Source organism: Perissodus microlepis, chromosome 9 (genome assembly GCF_051167445.1).
Source record: "Perissodus microlepis isolate ML-2025 ecotype Zambia chromosome 9, ASM5116744v1, whole genome shotgun sequence".
NCBI classification, from domain to species: Eukaryota; Metazoa; Chordata; class Actinopteri; order Cichliformes; family Cichlidae; genus Perissodus; species Perissodus microlepis.
In genome coordinates, this window is record NC_140469.1 from 31,322,180 (window position 1) to 31,343,135 (window position 20,956).

The following is a 20,956-nucleotide window of genomic DNA, read 5'->3' on the forward strand; positions in this document are numbered from 1 at the left end:
GGGTCAGATTTGGACAGCAGCTCACCGTGTTCATAAAGAACCCATTTCTCATCTCAAAGGAAGTCACACAGCACTTCAAGGAGGCAAATACTGGGCCTCTCCAGATGCAACGGGTTGATCTCCAAGCAGATGTGGCCCTGAGAGAGCAGTTTGGAAGAACTGAACCTGCCACTTTCTGGCTCCAAATGGTCTCTGAGACAGCTTTCCCAAATCTGAGGAAAGTAGCCCTGTACATGTTGACCATGTTTGGCTCCGCATACAGCTGTGATGCAGCTTTCTCCACAATGAACATAATAAACACTAAATATTGTTCACGGCTCACCAATGAGCACCTACACATGTGTATGGCCCTGACAGCACTCCAGCCCACATTTAAAATCCTGGTAGGACAAACTGAAGCTCAAGTCTCTCACTGAACAACAGAAAGTGGGGAAGTGAAATATAAGGGGGAAAGAAAGAGAAACTGTACAATTGTTAAGAATTTTAAAGTCATTTGTTGAAAAATTTATTGAGACTCTTAATCAAGATGTGAAAGGTAAAGAAAAAGGGAAACTCAAACTGCTGCTACTTTTTCTGAAATTAAGCCTTTTGTTTTAAGATTTTTTATTTTCTCTAATTCATTTTAAACTGAAACCCTATATCTAATGTAGGTCTACTGTGTGTTTCAGTGTTCACAATCATTTAAAAAAATGTTTTTAAGTTGTATTTTCATTTATTTGACAGTCTATTGTTCAGATATTGATAAAAAAAAATAGGCTGCTTCTGTATCACAATCATAACGCAAGTTAGACATTATGATGTCCCGGACCTCTGCTTGGGAAGATTTTCTCTAACAGGACATCCTCAAAATTTAGCTGAATGCCTCTGCTGTAGAGGTTTGGTGCAGGCAGAAAAACAGCTGCAGGGACAATGAAAAGACTTTTCTGCTCCAACTTCTCCCAGCATGCTGAGCTAATGATTAGTTGGTGTTTTTCTCCAAACACTCTCTCACTCTTCTCTCAACGTGTTCACAATAAACTGTGAACAGACACCGAGGAGAGCAGCAGAAGACCTCATTCAGGAGCTAAACTCAACATGAACTGAACTCACAGTAAAGTTAGCTCGGTGCTTACCTTTAGATGAGCCCACAAACCGAGAGAAACTCCGTGATGAAGCTGGAACTCTTTCCAAACACAGGAAACAGATCAGGGAGCAGAGACCCACGTGGCTCACGCTGATCGCAGCTACGATCCGGGAGACACGGGTGGGCAGATCGATGCAGATATCGATCAGGACGTTGGCAGTGGTTTATGATCGATACTTTAGTTCGTTTCTCTCCTCTAAGTTCACTACTTTACTCCCGTTTTATGAAAAAGCAGCTCTCTCTGCTCGACTCCTCTCCTGCACACACTCTTTGCTCCGCCCCCTTCTTCCTGATCTGCTTCGATTCGATGCTGTTTGGACACGTGACTGGAAAAAGAGGCCGAGCCTTTTTTTTTTTTAAATGAACTTTATTTGTCAACAACAATATAAACATATGAGGCACCATTATTTATCCATGCATCTAAATACACACGGTTGAGCATTACAACAAGAGAAATAACAAAAGAAAGAAAGAAAAAGATGCAGATGTGAGAACAGAGACACAAACAGTGTGAACAGAAAGGGAAATCATGATCCACATCTCAGATAGAGAGGAGGCCTCCTTTTAACATAAATAAAACTTATTGAATTGAAATATAAGTTTAGGGGCTTTCTTGTCATTTACGTGTTTCAGCGACTTACTCGAGAGTTTAAAATCATTCAGCCATCTGTTTATACATGGTTTCGCTTGAAATGTCTGCATTTGTGAATAAAACTTTCCCAGTCTAAATTTGGGTTCTCAGCAACCATCCCAAATTTAACTACAGTCAAATGTGGTAACTGAATTCCCCTGGACTGTAGCCAGCTCCACATGTCAGTCCAAAAGGAGGTCACTGATTCACAATAGAAAAACAAGTGATCCAAACTTTCAATGTCATTTTCAGAGAATCCACAGGTGTTCGCATGTGGGTTAAATTTCAGTTAATTTGTTGGGTTAATTTCATTTATGACTTTAAAATTAACCTGTTTTGCTTTACTGGGAAGGGGAAGTAAAATACACTTTCTTCGTATCAGTTTAACTTCCATAGCCTCAAATTCTTTTAGAATATAATTTCCTTTAACCAGGTTACGGAAATGTTATCAAAAATATTTCTGATCTCTCTAAACCTGCTGTCACCAAAGTCAACACCAGCTATGCAGAGCTGTCTCAGTCCAGGAGGAATTTTAGAGTGTACAATGTCTTCTTTAATCATTGATTTCAAAGGGACTGGGATGGCTTTTGTTAGTGTTTTATAACTCTTAGCAGCACCTTACGTCAAACTTACGTCTCATGTTAATAAAACCCCATTTCACGGCGTTATTTGTTGTCCATACACAAACGTCAAGTTAGGTAAGGGTTAAAAGATCAAGATCGTATATTAAAAAAAAATCTCCCACTCGCCCCTGCGGGCGCTCAATCCTTCAAGCTCGGGTCCTCTACCAGAGGCCTGGGAGCTTGAGGGTCCTGCAGTATCTTAGCTGTTCCCAGGACTGCGCTCTTCTGGACAGAGATCTCCGATGTTGTTCCAGGGATCTGCTGGAGCCACTCGCCTAGTTTGGGATTCACCGTGCCTAGTGCTCTGATTACCACTGGGACCACCGTCACCTTCACCCTCCACATCTTCTCGAGCTCTTCTCTGGGCCCACTGTATTTCTCCAGCTTCTCGTGTTCAGAACCGCTACATCGATCACTACGGCCGTCTTCTTCTGTTTGTCTACCACCACTATGTCCGGTTGGTTAGCCACCACCATTTTGTCCGTCTGTATCTGGAAGTCTCCACCACCCTTTAGGGCGTCTCCAATTTTGACCTCGGGACTTCCAGGTTATACTCGGCACAGATGTTCCTGTACACCAGTGGTTCCCAAATGTTTTTTTGCAAGGCCCCCCTTTGTTTTACAAGAAAAATGTTCATACTGTACAGCAGAGGTTCCCAAAGTGTGGGGCCTGCCCCCTAGGGGGGGGCGCAGAGCCATTGCAGGGAGGGCGCGGCATGAAAAGAAAAAAGAAAGAACTCTTGGACACTGCTAGCATCATTGTGGCTACAATGTAGCTGCCATCACCAGTGTGTGAATGTGTGTGTGAATGGGTGAATGACAGAATGTAGTGTAAAGCGCTTTGGGGTCCTTAGGGACTGAGTAAAGCGCTATTTACCATTTACCATCGCCAAATATGTTTCCAAACCAACTTCATTCTAAGCCAAAGACTAGAAAATATGGTGAAGCAAATCTTCCCTTTGGTTTCACCTGCACAAGTGCCGAGGTAGGTCTCCCCTGCAGAATTGGTTTTCCCTGCGTCGGGAGCAGCGCTGGGCTCTTCAAATCACAGACAAACAGGATCCCACATTCTTGATTTTTAGTTTACAAACACTTCTTGTAATGACTAACTACTCCTGACATTTTGGAGATGTTAGCTCTGTATACAGTAAAGTTACAGAGGGATACAGATAACATCAGGCTGATCCGGCCAGGATGTGTCCCCCGGTTCAAATCACAGACAAACAGGATCCCACAGCTGTTTATATTGTTGAACCCATTTTGCACAGAGAAGCATTTTTTGAAAAATGTATTGACAGCAATGTTGAATATTATTACACAGGAAAAAAACAGCTACACGTAAAATAATCACACCGTGACGCCTCTGCCTTTGTAAATGGAGGGACAGTAACTGTGTGTGTATGTAAGCGTGTAAAACCTGAAGATAGTCAGAACATTTTTCTTGTAAAAGAAAGGAGCAAAAAACATTTGGGAACCACTGATGTAACAAAGATTTGGACACAAGACAGATACAGGGACACAAACATGAGGACACTAATCACATCACACAGAGACAGATTGGAGGAGAAAAGAAACAAACAAACAAACCAGAAGACAAGAATTATAAGAATCGCAGTGGCACAGGAAAATAACAGGACATACATATCTTGTACTTTCAAAGAAATAACAAACAAGTCCAGAACAAAACTGAAAATACTGAGTGAAAGATCAGGACAAACATATAGTAACAGACAACAGAGCGTCAATCATTCAATAAAAGTAACATGAACTACGAGGTTAAAGAAAACAAACTTAAGTTTACAGGAGCACAACTGGAGCTTTAAAAGCATTTTAATGAACTAAAAACTTTTATTATGATGGTCCAGCCATGAGTGACACCCTGATGAAAGCTTGTATGAAGCTAGATGTTAAACATGAACCTCCTGATATATTTTGGTACCCCCCACCCCCGTTGTCAGACCTAAATCCTCCTTAAATAGACACAGACCATACTACCAATTCAATTTAAGAGATCCCCCCTAAATAGTCCGCCTACAAATCAACATACAGTGAAATACTGCACTCATTTTAACACACTCCACATACATCTGACTACAAAACTAACGCCAATCAAATAACATACAAGAAAATTTAATCAAACTTTTTTTGTTGTTTTTCAGTTTATTTTTTATTGACATTTAACCTTTTGTATTACCTATATTGTGTATTTTGTCTGACAATTTGTTTATTTTAACCATTGTGTACAGTGCTTTGTGACTGCTACATTGTAGCCACAGCCACCCTCTGTCAGTGCGTTCCAGGGTGCACTGACAGAGGCGAGGCTGCCGGACACTGGCGCCACCGGGCCCTCTGACCACCACCAGTAAGCAACGGGTGAAGTGTCTTGCCCAAGGACACAACGACCGAGACTGTCCAAGCCGGGGCTCGAACTGGCAACCTTCTGATTATAAGGCGAACTCCCAACTCTTGAGCCACAATCGCCGAAATAAACTTTACTTTCTTACTAAAGCTTCAGCCCGCTCGCACCCTCGGCTCTCATCTAATGGTTTACCCCACAGCAGGGATATTTATAACTGAGCTAATTGTTATATTATAGCTGTTTGTCATATTTTGCGACTTTGTACTATATTGTATTATTTAATCCATTTTAGTCAATTATTGTTCTTACTGTGTTGCAGCAAAAGGGATGAATAAAGTATTCTGAGAATACAAGAAGCGAAATCGTGGCTCAAACCTTTTATTTTCACACCAAACTGTTTTCATAAGATAAACTTTATACACGGTTTAGCATTTGCAGGATTTTCACAAAATTATCGTTGAGCATTTGTATTTATATAGCACATTTAATCATAACAGCAACGTTGACCAAAGTGCTGTACAGAAATAAAAAGTAACTCGTGCCAAAAAACTTATAAAGTTGTGAAATAGATTCAGTAAACAGAAACAGAATAAAAACAGGAAAGGAAAAATCGGCACCTCCACAAAGCTCCTTCCAATCTCATTTGCAGACACAAACAATATTCCAAGCAGCGTCTTTTACAGTGTTTTTTGAACCGTGAAGCCGTGTTGTCAGATGCTGATATGGATAGTTTAAGAAATGCACACAAATCTTTATACACTAAAAAAGGAGGAAAAGTTTGAGGGAACAATTTACAAGTTTTTACACAAACGATTCAGTGCTTCTTTCTGGGCTGCTTGTGTCCCACTAGCTAAAATGACTTTTATAGCACTGGTTTAACTACAGAAAAGATTCATTATTATTTAACAAAGTCACCAAGTACTGAGCCATGGCTGACTAACAACATCCATCCATCCATCTTCCGCTTACCCGGGGCCGGGTCGCAGGGGCAGCAGCCTAAGCAGAGAAGCCCAGACCTCCCTCTCCCCAGCCACCTCCTCCAGCTTATCCGGGGGAACACCAAGGCGTCCCCAGGCCAGCGGAGAGATATAATTTCTCCAGCGTGTCCTGGGTCTGCCTCGGGTCCTCCTCCTGGTGGGACATGCCTGGAAAACCTCGCCTAGGAGGCGTCCAGGGGGCATCCTTGTCAGATGCCCGAACCACGTCAACTGGCTCCTTTCGATGTGCAGGAGCAGCGGCTCTACTCTGAGCCCCTCCCGAATGGCTGAACTTCTCACCCTATCTCTAAGGGAGAGGCCAGCCACCCTTTGGAGGAAGCTCATTTCTGCCGCTTGTATTCGCGATCTCGTTCTTTCGGTCACTACCCACAGCTCGTGGCCATAGGTGAGGGTAGGGACGTAGATCGACCTGTAAATTGAGAGCTTCGCTTTTACACTCAGCTCCCTCTTCACCACGACGGACCGGTGCAGCGTCCGCATCACTGCAGCCGCAGCACCAATCCGTCTGTCGATCTCGCGCTCCCTTCTCCCATCACTCGTGAGCAAGACCCCGAGATACATGTCCACACTTTATAATGACCTGTGACTGCTGCTGTCGTTCACTTCAACGTGTTTACATTCGTGACGGTAACGATTAATCGAGTGCGTAAAGCTTTTCTCACAATGTCTGCACTTGTATGGTTTCTCTCCTGTGTGGATTCGTTCATGCTTCTTCAGGTCACTTGCAGTGATGAAGGATGACCCGCACTGGTCACAGAGGTGCTTCCTAACCCCACTGTGGATCAGTTCATGGCGCTTTAATGCACTTGGCATGGGGAAGCTTTTCCCACACTCTCTGCAGTAGCTCAGTTTGAGTCCAGTGTGTCTGCGCTGATGCAGTTTCAGGCCCGATTTCTTCTTGAAAGTATTTCCACAAACGTCACATCGAAACGCTTTCCCAGCTCCGCAGTGATGACAGGGTTCAGGACCGGATCCACTGGGTTCACTCTGCAAAAGACACAGTGACAGCGTACGTCAGGGAATTCCTTCAAAACATTTATCCTGAACACCTCTGGAAATAAAGAATATAAAACACTGTAATACTCATTCAGAGAAAGCAAAGTTTAAAATGCATCTGTGTTTGAGGACAGGAAAAATCCTTCACTGCTCCCAACTCTCTGTATATGAAATCTGAGGTACAGAACAATACAACAATACTCGAACTGTTCTCTCAGTCTATCACACCTCACAGATCAGTGTTGGTTAAATGGCAATATGCATTTCTCTGTAAATACATAGTTTAAATAAGCTCATTCATCATTTTTTTCTTAAATGTAATGGAGCATACATTCAGTCAACATTACAAAATAGCAAACTGGCTTTACAGCGAATGACTTTGAGAGCAGCAGTGTCAGTGAAGGTGTCAAAACCCTGCAGATAAATACGGAGATATCCAAGTGACATTTTCAGGTCTGAAAAAAAAGATTGACTAAAATCAGTTCTTCTTCAGCATGATTTTTTTCTATGGCCAAATTTGTGCATCAGTATGAAGGGATACAAGATACAGTTACAGCGAAATTGCACCAACTTAATTTCTATGACGCAAAAGAACAGAAACCAGCATTGGATGATTGATCTGTTTCATCAGGAAAAACTTTGGAACAATAGGTTTGTGCTCATGGATTGTATGCAATTCAGAGACCTGTGACTCTGAAAATTTCCATATTATGAAGGAAAATTTGAAGTATTCTAAAGTCAGTGTTCGAAAAGAACAAAAACAAATCAGCTCACGCTGAGGGGGTCAGGTAGGAGGCAATGACTGATTATTGGTCACATCACTATACTGTTGGTTAGTGCAATATTAAACTGTTGAACAGATTTTCAGCAGATCTCAGTTCAGTTTCCAGCTATTGTAAAATCAAATTGAGAGCACAAAATTACTTTTTAAACATTTATTTTTGCTAAAGCGATTTGATGTTTTTCAGCTATAAATTAAATCAACCCATGTCCTTTCCTGCTATATTGAAAAATTTGTTTAGTTCAGCTCAAGTCAAGATCTAAAAACAGCGCAGTGTTTCATAACGTAGGACACTGGAGCAACTTCAGATGGGGAGCGCACAGGCAAAATCAGAGGTAAGACCAGTTTAAATGAATGGGATTTTTCTGGCTTTATTCTATAGGGTAAAGTAAAGAGTTGAACCCAGGCCGGCTGCTCTCAGCCATGCGGTCGCCTCCTCATCCCAAACAAACAGAAATTATTTATTTGACTAAAATTCAACTTGAACACTTTTTTTTTTGGTTAAAGATGTAGAGCGTGAACTAGGGCAAAAAATATTTAAGACCCAACTTAAGTCAAGGTTGTGAAATGTTTCAAGAACCTGTGGAAGGATCATTAATGGTTTCAGCTGCATGCTGGGAGACACGGACAATCAAAAACACCCAGCAGTCGAGGCCCAATTCCAACCACATGACATTATGTCACCGACCACGGCCACCAAACATTTGCAAACATGCTAACAAAATTTAACGAGCATAGAAATGTGAAAATATAAATACATACCTCACAGTAAGTGCACTTTCTGGTGTGGATCTGTTGGTGCACTTTCAGGTAATCTGGATCTTTATAAGCCTTATCACACAGGTCACATTTATAAGGTCTCTCCTCAGTGTGGGTAAATTTGTGAATGTGTAAGTTGTAGTATGTGACAAAGCGTTTCCCACACTGGTCACAGCAGTACACATTATGTCCGGTGTGAATGCGTTGGTGTTTATTTAGGGTCCCCATCTGCCTGAAGGTTTTTCCACACATGTCACAGCTGTACGCCTTAACCGCAGAGTGGGTGAGTTGATGACTCTTTAACGTATACCTGCGAGCAAAGGTTCTCCCACACTGATCGCAGCTGTACGGTTTCACTCCACTGTGGAGGAGCTTATGATTTTCCAAGCTCTGTTTCTTTGTAAAACACTTCCCGCACCGATCACAGCTGTATGCTTTAAGTCCGCTGTGGATGAGTTGATGATTTTTTAGGTCACTCTTCTGAGTAAAAGACTTTCCACACAAGTTGCATCTGAACGCTTTCACTCCGCTGTGGATGAGTCGGTGTCTTGTCAAATTTCCAGCCTTGGAAAAATACTTCCCACAAAACTCACACCTGAACGGACTCTCCCCGGTGTGGATGATTTGATGTCTTTTTAGGAAAATCTTCGCAGTAAAAGGCTTCCCACACTCATCGCATCTGTATATTTTGTCGTCCTCTTTTCTGTGAGCTTCAACACCCTCCTGAGGGCGCGGACTTCTCGGTGCCTGTTGGTCCTGCAGAGAGAGAGATACAAACAGAGGCAGTGAAAGGACAAACATAGAGAGACTGTGTTGTTGATTGTTGTTTATTGTACACGGTACTACTTTTATTCTTTATAATGCTGCCATAACACAAAAGTTTGCCTTAGTGGGATCAATAAAGTTTCTATTTATTTATATATCTACTGTATTGACAACATCACAGCTTGGACAACCTTGAATGACGAGTTTGGTTAAAAAGTTTTTGCCTCCTTGAGGCAAAAGCCTGCTGTGCCCACACTCTCACTCTGCAGGAACACGCAATCTTGTGCCGACCAGCTTCCTGGTCGCAACTGACCATTGCAGTATGTTTAAAGTTCTAAATCATCATCCCGGTGCCAAAGCAGCCAGCCCCTGACCAGTCTCTCTGAGGCCAAACTGGTTCATCAGCACTCTCACAGTCTGTTCTCTAAAACCTAAAAGAGGAATTATGGATTGCATCAACTGGTCCCTAAATGCAATTGACACCCCCTTCTCAACAAGAAGTCTGGGCTCGGGTGAGCCTGACTGCTGAAGATATCTACCTATTCGGAACCATGGTAACAGGGTTCTTGCTGATCGGAGCTGGCTTGGCCCTGGCTTATCGAAGAATTAAGGAAGTGGAACCAGCTGTTCAAACCCCCACAAGGCTGCCCGCTGGGATTGAAATGATGGGACGAGGCGTGAGTTTCTCAAAATGGGCTCATTGAGTCAGCACGGATAAGATCTTGGAGAACGCACGGCTGCCGTGAATACTCAGAACAAGACCTCTGAGTGGAAAACTGGATTACATCTGGAGGGGCTAGCTCGAACAACACCTTTGAGCGCAAATTGGATCAAATCTTGGGAAGTGCACTGCGGTCGTAAGTTCTCAGAACCTGCTCTTTGAGCAAAAAGAATGACAACATCACGGAACGTAAGTTTGGATAACATCATAGAAAGCTCACGGCTCTCCAACGGGAGATTGAGAGACCAGTGTTGGACTGTTGAACTGCTTTGAAATTCATATGAGCTGTTCGCACTAAAGTAAAAACCACCATCACTTCATGCGGAGACCCCTTCGGCACCAGCTGCGGTCTCAAGGCTGGAGCTGAACAAAACACCCTGATAACGACTGTGTTTAGACTGTTCCCCCCATTCCATGCAAGGCCACCTGGGTTGGCTGGAAGACTGTTTACTTAGCCTGGCAGGGCAAAGGACACTGTCTCAGCTGAACTCTGGACACACACACACACACACACACTGATATGCACACACTGATCCCCCCTCCCTTTCCAAACGCCTTCGATGCTTGTGCCCTACCGGGGAAGATGGCAGTCGACTGGACCAGCGCAGACATGCTGCAGGACCGGATGCGCTGTCTACACCGGCTCTCTCTTATCCTTTACCCGCCCCTGTTGCTTGTCTTGTGTTTCTATGGTGTACTGATAGTCATGTGCTTTTTATGCTGAGGTGTTTTTTCTGTTATCAAACTGTTCTCCCACTAGGAGCTCAGTCTGAGTGGAGTTTTTTTTCTCCTCCTCTTACCTCATGTTATGTATTTTCGTTGTTTTTTTCCTATCAGCCTACCTCTCTGACATGTCTCCCCAATGTGATGTTTGTGTAAAGTTGGTCAGAAGGTTCCTTTGTAAGTGCGCATGCGCCATTAGCGTGCTGCCTGCTGTAACCCTAATTTCCTTCGGGATTAATAAAGTATTCTGATTCTGATTAAAGTGGCCTCCTTCGATCCACATCAACATGCATCCTGGGGTAAGAGACCCACTGAGGATGCTGTTGCTACAGCACACACTACACCGAGTCATCTGGTGCAAAGCGAGAACTACACGTGGGTCTTCTTCATCTTCAACACCACCCTCCAGACATCCTTACAAACAAGCAGCACCACCAGGGCTTCTCCACCCCATCTGCATCTGGATAAAAGACTTTCTTAAAAACTGTTCGACTCAGCACCGGTGTTGAGGTTAAGACTAGTTCTTTCTTTGGTGTATCGGCATGATTGAAGCCAAGAGGCTTCCACTTTAGCGATTTTGCGAGCCCTGAGCTGGTTTATTGTCACCTTAATGCTCAGTGTTGCCAGTAGTCTGTAGTAACAAATAAGTTGCCATTAGAGCAAACATATTACAGCAGCAGCGGTTCAACTTATGTAAACTCAAAAATATCTAAGATAGACCTACACATCCATCTGTGCATGTACATGTCCATGGCATAATATATAATAATTTAAATTACATAAGTATCTCCTTGGTTCAAACACACAGAGAACTCATATTAAACACAGTGGTAGTGTAGTACTACAAGCAGACATTCCCTGGCTCGAACCATCATTAAAAGGACTTTGGCGCCATCGTGTGGCTGAATAAAATTACTACACTATGGCGGCAGCAGCACATGCCTTCAATCACTATGTGAAAATGTGCAGCTACAACTCACTAGAAAGTAATTCAAGCTGCGGCAAACAAACAGATTTAAGGTCATTTACTCAGCACTCAAAACAGGAATGCACCTTACACGATGAGGCGATAACAAGCTGACCTGGAAGTACTATCTCTCCCTCTGGAGTAGCAGCGCAAACTCGTGCCTACGTCATTTCCCATAACCTCATTAGCGCTGCCACAAACGATTATTTTGATAGTCGACTAGTCACCGATTATTTTTGCGATTAGTCGACTAATCAGATCATCATCCATTGGACGTAAAACGTACAGCTTATTGCACCAGCAGCATCTGCTCTTATATAACTATCATTAGCTTACAGCTTTAAGTGTTTAAGGTATGTGCTAACTAAAAATAAAGACAAGATGATCGTTTGTTAAATTTTAATGAAATCTGCAGATTGTTTTGGTGAAGTTTAATAAACTCCTTGCTATCTAAAATATAACAGGACACTGGAGTAAATTCTTGAGCATCTCACACTTCTGATAATCAGCTGTCTGCTTGACGTTTATTCAGCTGTGTAAAAACTATAACTTTAATCTCAGCCAAACCGATTTACTCAGGAACAAATAAAATACTAAAAAAAGCCAAACAATAACATTTTTAAGTTATCTAAGTGACTTATATATCATGTTTAACCTGAGGAGCGAAAGACGGCGGTGGGTTTGAAAACAATTTGCCGGGAGTCCGGTGTTCTCACGGCTCTAGTGACCTTGCCCCCGGCTAGCTATCGAGCTAGTGGGTAACAGACGTCTCCGAAAACGTCGGAGTGCTTTTGAAAATATGTGGTGTCTTGATAAACTGAGCAGATATTTGAGGTTTACACAGCTACATTCTCGCCTGAAAATATGTTAAACGTTTATTTTGTGACCCAGAAAGAATAATAAGAGTAACATTAAAACTAACCAGCTGCCGCCATTGTTGGAAACTGAGCTGGGCTGCGCTATGAATTCTGGGACACAGCTTCTTCTTCTTTGGGGTTTAACGGCAGCTGGCATCCTTGTACATGCAGTGCTGCCATCTTCTGTTTCAGTCCGTTATTACACTCTTAAATCCTACTACTTATTCCTGCGTCTTTCAGGATCTTACAAAGCTTCAAACGACGCGTCGATTATTAAATTAGTCGTCGACGGTTTTGATAGTCGACGTAATCGTGACTAGTCGACTAATCATGGCAGCAACTTATACATAATGCAGCAAGATATTTAAAAAACAGTTTAATTGATTATAAAATACACTTTAAATACACCACGTCAGACCCAATGACACATTCATGCTTTTAAGCATCTCTTTATTCAGTACGGTTGCTGGATACACAGAGCTGCAGGACCTAGCACCATATTTAAGTTGGCAGGGCATGATACCGCAGGCCCCGCCCCAGCACTATATCGGATTCATATCGGTATCGGCAGATATCCAAATTTATGATGTTGGTATTGGACATAAAAAAGTGGTATCGTGCCATCTCTAGTTTCGATTTAAAGATCACAAATAGTTCTTTCGAACTGTATTATGATTTATACATTTACATTTTGATCATCTGGTTCTCCTCCCCTCCCACTGTTCACTCCTCACTCACCCAAAGTCTCATGTCCTGAGCTGAAGTCAGGGCCCTCACACAGGAAAAGATCAGTCATGCGATATTCCCGTCTCTGGACAACGAGCCAGCTAACGTCACACGTTTCCTCTGAGAAACACTTTGATTAGGTTCTCACATCGTATGAGAGTCTGACAATGTTAGATCCACTAACACAAATGTTTTATTCCCCATTTGTTACCAAGTGCTGATAGTGTTCAGATATAGGACAACATGTAATGAGGTCAACTTAAAATCATCTCAAAGTACCATTTTTACAACTTGATAATAAGAAATGACAACAACACACAGACTCATCGGTCAGTGACAGGTTTGCTGAGATGGCACCGATGGAAAAATAAAAAGCACTCGCAGAGATTTGTTTCATGTGAAGGTTAAAATTCACATGGTGTCCAAAACGAGTCCATCCAGCGTAACAGAGATAAGATAAGACAGTTCTGGGAAATTCACATGCTGTGATCAGCAGCAAAGTTGGCAGAGCAGAATAAACAGATGGAGCATGACATCTAACAGTAATGCTAAACAGCTGCATATAACAGAGGAACACTACAAGGTAGCTTCTGTGCTGTGACCATAATAAGACCAGCAGCAGCTGATGAAGCACAAACTCTGTAACGGTGACATTTTCCTCACCGTCTGTGCCGAGCTCATCGTTTCCTCTGTAGCGGCTGAGCCAAGTCCAAAATGTTCCTCCGCTGCTCCGTCAGACTCTTCTCCTCCTGCTGATCAGCTGGGGAACAAAAACAGAACAACAAATAAACATAATTCGTTTCTTCAGTTTTTCCTGTGACTTTGGAGCCACAATAATCCAAAGACTGAGCTTTAAAGCCTTAAATTCTCCTCCTTCAGCAGAAGATCTGACAATGAGTCGTGTTTTTAATATTTTATGCAGCACTAACTAATTTATCTGCCTACAATCAGTGAACATACGCAGGTCTGCTGTTGAGTTTCTCCTGCTGTAACGTTAAAGGACAGTGTAGCTGACTGTGCAGGTGCCTGTAAAAAATGTCAAAACAACCTTTTGTCATCTGCACTCAGATGGAGCAGAGTCCATACAGATGAACCTGAGGCAGCTCCACACATCAGACACGACCTCCGTGTCTGCTTTACTTACAAAAACACTGTGAAATAAATCAAACGTCATTACAGGGTTTTTTTCTTTTTTTGTCCAGGATGATTTTAGTTTTGAGTTAAAATTGTATTCAAGTGCTGAAGCATGAAGTGCCAGGAGCTGATAATAGAACAGCAGGAAATGATCACTTATATTTCTGTTCCTCTCGGCACAGGTGGAAACAGTACGCACATTCTTCATTCAAGCAGAAGTACAGATGTTACTGCAGTACTCGAGTACAAGTCAAAGTCTCTGAAATGCCTAAAAGTAAAAAAGCAGCTGGTTGAAGCTGTTTCTGTGCAAACATAACTCAGATTAACTTAATTATACTTCATTTTTTTGTAACATCCGTTATGTAAAACACAAGCAGAGAAACAGCTCAGTTTAAGTTCGCCTACATTGGAGTTGGCTGACTTTCCACATCTAAACAGAAAAATAAATATATGTTTGCCTGTTTCATCTCTGCGTCATTTACATCAGTCCTGAGGGAAAAATGCTTCCACGCCACGTTTGTCTTTTATTCTTTTAAAAGACAAACGTGGGGTGACCGTGGCTCAGGGGGTTGGGAAGCGTATCTGTCGCCGGTTCGATCCCCGGGCTCTCTGTCCTGGTCATTGTGTCCTTGGGCAAGACACTTTACCCTACCACCTACTGGTGTTGGCCAGAGGTGCCGATGGCGCGATATGGCAGCCTCGCTTCTGTCAGTCTGCCCCAGGGCAGCTGTGGCTACAACCGTAGCTGCCTCCACCAGTGTGTGAATGCGAGAGTGAATGAATAGTGGCATTGTAAAGCGCTTTGGGTGCCTTGAAAAGCGCTATATAAATGCAATCCATTATTATTATTATTATTATTATTTTAGTGTCGTCGCTCCCTCTGTGAGGTTGGGGAGGCACACAGTGAGGTGAGACGTAACCACAGAGGATTAATCACAGATTACGGCTCACTCGACTGCAGTTAATCTGATACATCATTACATTTGTTTTCATGATCAACACATTTGGAGAACTGCAGGCATGCTGCATATACGTGTAATATATCCAAAAAAATACTCACAGAATAACACGTATGTACTAAATGTATATGGCAGCAGGCCTGTCCTCTTTAACATTAAAAACGTGTCACAGCTTTTCAGAGTTTTTAAGAATGTGTTCAGAGTAAGTTTACGTTTACATTTGTGGTCATTCACGACGTTCCTGCGCCTTCCCATGAAATTTCACTGTCCAATACATTCAGACTAAAGAAAATTATTATTAGCCATCAATAAACAGCTTAAAAAAACCCTTACATGCAACGATGCACTGCTCTTTTACCACCAGACAGCAGAAGCAGCTGTGCTGAAATCCTGAATAAAGACAGCACTGAATGCATCGCTGATTTTTTCAGCGGTTAAATAATTATTTTTTAACCAGGAGGATTTTTTCTCTCCATCCTTTCATCCGACCGTTGTCCATTTTATCCCATTAGGGTCCTACTAAAACCATTTGGCCGACGAGGGGCTTTGCTGTCCCCTATAAAGAACTCAGGTATGTCCGGAGCAGTTATAAGTCTAGCTGGACAGCTGGGGCTTTGTTTTTGTCAGGAATTTCAATTGTTTAGCCCTCATTTTCACGCTGATGGGCCTCAAATCAGATTCTGAACCGGCATCTGCGCGGACACCCATACTGCAGTGGCAGCTTCTTTAATGTCACCAGTTAAACCCAAAACTCTCATTTTTCCTTCTCATGAACGACACTCCTGCAGGCTGTCGGGTGAAATAAAGAAATCTGCATTTAAAGATGGAAAGTTCACCGAGTTTTGTTTTCCGGTTTCCTTATTTTCCGGTTTGTCGGGACACATCAGTTTGACATCGTCAGCAGTCAACAGCGGAAGCACCGCGGAGAGCAGCAGAAGACCTCCTCAGGAGCTAAACCCAAGATTAACTGAGCTCCGATTAAAGTTAGCTCGGTGCTTACCTTTAGATGAAACCGAGAGAAACTCCTAGCCGATGCAGCCGGACGTCTCCTTTCCCCTCATCTTCCGGTTTTCTGGCGGGTGTCAAACAGTAATAGATGCTTTACCGCCACCTGCTGGTGTGGAGAAACTGAACTGTGGTCGTTCTTTGACCCCTGTGAGGTTTTCAGTCAGTTTCCTTCCTCCAGCCTCATATTTCTGACAGTGTAACAGAACTCGCCCCGTGGTTTCATTCACTCCACGATAATCTCATTTTTAACATCTCTGTTCTGAACTATGTTGTTTTTTAAACCAGTGTGTCATCATATGACAGTCTCTTCTCTTCTCAATTCTCCAGTTTTCCTTAAATCGTGTAAAACCATCCTTTTTTCAGGTTCTGCATTATTAAGCTCTGGATTTCTGTTCCCCTTCGGTGGACACGTTTTGGTGGCTTCTTTTGGTGATTTCTCTGGATTTTTTTTCTTTTACTCTAAAATGATATTTTAACAGGGTCAAAGTCAGGGTAATAGACATACAGCAACATGAATTAGCAATTTTGGTGACTTAGAAAGTTGTCAGTGAACTGAGCTTCATAGCATGGCCTCTTAACTTCTTGTGAGTGATTATGAACAACCACAGCTGCTGACTTCTCTGAGGCCAGTAAAATAGTACTCATTAGACACAAACGCTACAATGGGAAAGTCTATGGAGCTCAGCATAGATCTGAAAAAGCGAATTATTGATTTGAACAAGTCAGGAAAGTCACTTGGGGCCATTTCAAAGCAGCTGCATGTCCCAAGAGCAACAGTGCAAACAATTGTTTGTAAGTATAAAGTGCATGGCACTGTTTTGTCACTGGCACAATCAGGAAGAAAACGCAAGCTATCACCTGCTGCTGAGAGAAAACTGGTCAGGAGTGTGAAGAGTCAACCGAGAATCACCAAAAAGCAGATCTGCCAAGAATTAGAAGCTGCTGGAACACAGGTGTTATTGTCCACAGTCATACGTGTTTTGCATCTCCATGGACTGAGAGGCTGCCGTGCAAGAAGGAAGCCCTCGCTCCAAAAGCGGCACCTTAAGGCTCGACTGAAGTTTGCTGCTGATCACATGGACAAAGATAAGACCTTCTGGAGGAAAGTTCTGTGGTCAGACGAAACAAAAATCGAGCTTTTTGGCCACAATGCCCAGCGATATGTTTGGAGGAGAAAAGGTGAGGCCTTAAACCCCAAGAACACCATGCCTACAATCAAGCATGGTGGTGGGAGTATTATGCTGTGGGACTGTTTTGCTGCCAATGGAACTGGTGCTTTACAGAGAGTAAATGGGATAATGAAGGAGGATTACCTTCAAATTCTTCAACATAACCTAAAGTCATCATCCCGAAGGTTGGGTCTTGGGCACAGTTGGGTGTTCCAACAGGACAATGATCCCAAACACACATCAAAAGTGGTAAAGGAATGGCTAAGTCAGGCTAGAATAAGGGTTTACGAATGGCCTTCCCAAAATCCTGACTTAAACCCCATTGAAAACATGGACAATGCTGAAGAAACAAGTCCATGGTAATGGTAAAATGGTAAATGGCCTGTATTTGTGTAGCGCTTTATTTAGTCCCCAAGGACCCCAAAGCGCTTTACACTACATTCAGTCATCCACCCATTCACACACTGGTGATGGTAAGCTGCATTGTAGCCACAGCTGCCCTGGGGAGCACTGACAGAGGCGCCCCAGGGCAGTTAAATTTGATGTCAGAAAGCCATCAAATTTAACTGAACTGCACCAATTCTGTCAAGAGGAGTGGTCAAAGATTCAACCAGAAGCTTGTGGATGGCTACCAAAAGCGCCTAATTGAAGTGAAAATGCTAAGGGACATGTAACTATATATTAACATTGCTGTTGCATATTTTTGACCCAGCAGATGTGATCACTTTTTTATGTTAACCCAAAATAAAGTCATGCTGCTGCACTGAAAAGAGCTCCTTGGTGTTCTTCCAGCAGGAGTTGGGCCTGGGCATCCCTGCAGAGACTGCATCCCCCATGACCTTGATAAGTGCTAGAAGATAAATGGGTGGCTAGATGTGGAAAAAAAAGAAAGATTAAATTAAATATTCTAATACATAAAACTATAAATCTACTGCTTATTTGTTTGTTTGTGTGGCTTTATTTTGAACATGTTGAAATAATACAAGAACATCAAAGGAAAGAAAAAACACAATTAATCACAACAGAAAATGAGCAAAACAGAATAATCCTAATCCTAATAAATAATGTGGAGAAGGATGAGCCTATGTAACCCCCCATCTTTTTTCTTTTTGTACCAATAATCATCACCCTTTTCTTCCTGTTTATATCGTATCCAATCATAAATCCTTTCTTTACATGTTTACATCGTGCGCCAGGAGGTAAACATATTTATGGATCTCTGTAACCAGTATTATCCTTATGGCCCTTATTATTTGTTATATGGATAATGATGATAGTGAGCATTTATAAGTATTGGCCCAAACCTCTGCACAATAATTCATATAAAGTGAAAGCAGAATGTGTTTTGCTTTACTCAATATTGAAATGTTTCTTGGAACTGTGTTATGTATGTTTTATATGAGATTTCCATCTTATTTTATCATCTATTTTTTGTTATCATCTATTATATCCATCTATACCAAGGAACTTGTGCTGAACTCTTTCAATTTCCACAGCATCTATGCAAGTCTGCACTTTAGTTGGGCAATTCCCAAACAAGATGATTTTAATTTTTAAGTAAAATTAAAATCATTCGCCCAGAAAAAACAAATATTTGTGTCATAAAACTGGTTTTAATGAATCAGATACTTTACAAATAACTAAATAAATACTGAATCCTTATGGATCAAGTACAGAACCTCCAGGAACTCCACAAGCAATGTCCAAGCATGATGAGGAATATTCTCCCAACTTTCAAATTGTTTCCTGTCCCTTAAATAATTTTACAATCAGATGTAAAATTATTTACATCTGATTGTAAAATTAGATGTAAATAATCCATCCCATATCGTTTAATAGTGGTTATTAATTACGATTTCATGGTTGATTTTTTCTTAAATGCTTTTTGAAGATTTAGGAATAATCCAGCCACAAGCTGTTTCTGATCTACAGCATTTGTAACCTCCTTGATTAATACCAGTGTTAAATGGCTCAATCTGAATCGATACTGACCGTTATCCTACTGTTGACGGTCAGTATTACTTTTTTCCCCCCGCCTGTCCCGTTTGGTTCTTTTGCCATCAGAATTATTGTTTAAAGGCCAAGAAAGATGCCCAACGGATTTACTTTACCAATTAGACTATCCCGGCCTTGCTGTATTGGTCCATTTGATTGACATTTGTTTTTATTGTTTATTTCATTTTATTTTCACTTGCTACAGGATAGACATGACTGAGGGAAAGAAAAGGGAGAAAGAGAGGTAGGGAAAGAAAAACAGCGGGTAAGAGGAACGGTGATCATAACAGTATACTAATACTACTAATACTGAATCGATACTACGGTCACTGACTGACTTATGACAGGTTGAATATTAATATTAACTAATTCAATAAATGACAAGCAAAACACTAACGGTGATATCAGAGGTTGCACATAAAGACAGGAAATGAATCTGTGTCAGATCTCCTTCAGATTCAGCAGGAGGGGGGCGAGTGAGACGGAAACTCAGAGCTGTTGAGACATTTGTTAAGAACCTTCTTATTTGAAGTGTTTACCACATGAACATCTAACAGATACCGTTTAATATTTAGATCAACAAAAATGTTGAATACCCTTTTCTAATAAAAAGCTAGTTTAACCTTCAACAATCAAGCAGCTGACTTGAGACGAACACTTCCCAGTGAACTTTAGGAATTTCTTAGTTACTAATGCAAGAAAATAATAACTACACAGAAAAAGCGGGCAAATAATAATTAAGTGGAATTTTCACAACTTGACAAACCAGTATTTTTTTTTCATTCAGAACTTTATTCAAATGGTCAGTAAATTTCCTCAACAACCTTACGAGATGACGAACCACACTTATTGAACCAAAAATCTTGAGAGAAAAAGTCAGAGAAGTAAAATAATAATAACACTTTATTTTTTTCAGTCCCCTACAAAAGGTTAAGTCTTATCTTCTTTACAAATTCTGAGTAGCAAAACAAGAAAGGTTCACAAATAATACAATTTCTGACAGCTAGACCACAATGCTGTTGTCTGAGGCAATAATTATTATGGAGACTCACGCTTGCATCACCCTTAGCAATGTTCAAATGTTGCTAAAATCCAAAGGAAGTGTTGACAAAGAACATAAAGGTAAACTAAAACTAAATTAAAAGTATGCAACTAAAACTTTTATAACCACCCAGAGGAAGTGTATTAAACATATGCAAATACTCCATTTCCACTGACTGGCAGTTGCTGGTTTGAAAAATTCTAGCACTGGTAAATTTTTTCAGACTGTTTCCACTTTCCAGTTTGAACAGTTTTATCTAATAAGAACTTGTGTGGACTAATTTTGAATCTAACCAAACCAAAACAATCTTTCTAAACTTTGACTGACTGAGCTAATGGAACATGCAACATTAACAAAGGCCCAAGTGTTTCTTTCATTTAGGCTTAAGTCCCCTTACAGTCCTGGAAGTAATTTAATTTGCTAATTTAACCTCAAGCCCCAAGGGGGTTTCTGAGCTTCCTGCTCGAAAATGTAATGCCCAAATTTAATTGATTATTTCTCTGCAATTACAAACTCTGTCCTTACAATCTTGGTATCAAAATAAAGCTAACACTTGGGAAATTTCATCAGAGGTGTAAATATTGAAGCAGATATTAATGTGTCAAAGTTACTGAGACTGGA

General features: G+C 41.5%; 1 protein-coding gene and 1 pseudogene across 2 annotated transcripts in view; both read right to left on the reverse strand.

Annotated features, from left to right (window-relative positions):
* The window catches only part of LOC146380846 (uncharacterized), a 39,133-nt gene extending 36,990 nt beyond the window's left edge, over positions 1-2,143 (reverse strand). Inside the window, exon 1 of the mRNA XM_084939879.1 lies at positions 1,113-2,143. The gene's annotated coding sequence lies outside the window, so the exon portion shown is untranslated. The remainder of the gene's footprint in view (positions 1-1,112) is intronic.
* Positions 1-20,956, reverse strand: part of LOC146380847 (uncharacterized) — a 40,851-nt pseudogene that overhangs the window by 6,997 nt on the left and 12,898 nt on the right. Inside the window, exons 5-7 of the transcript XR_014801344.1 lie at positions 13,692-13,784; positions 8,273-9,025; positions 6,314-6,720 (exon numbers count right to left, since the gene is read on the reverse strand). The product of XR_014801344.1 is annotated as an uncharacterized LOC146380847 (transcript). The remainder of the gene's footprint in view (positions 1-6,313; positions 6,721-8,272; positions 9,026-13,691; positions 13,785-20,956) is intronic.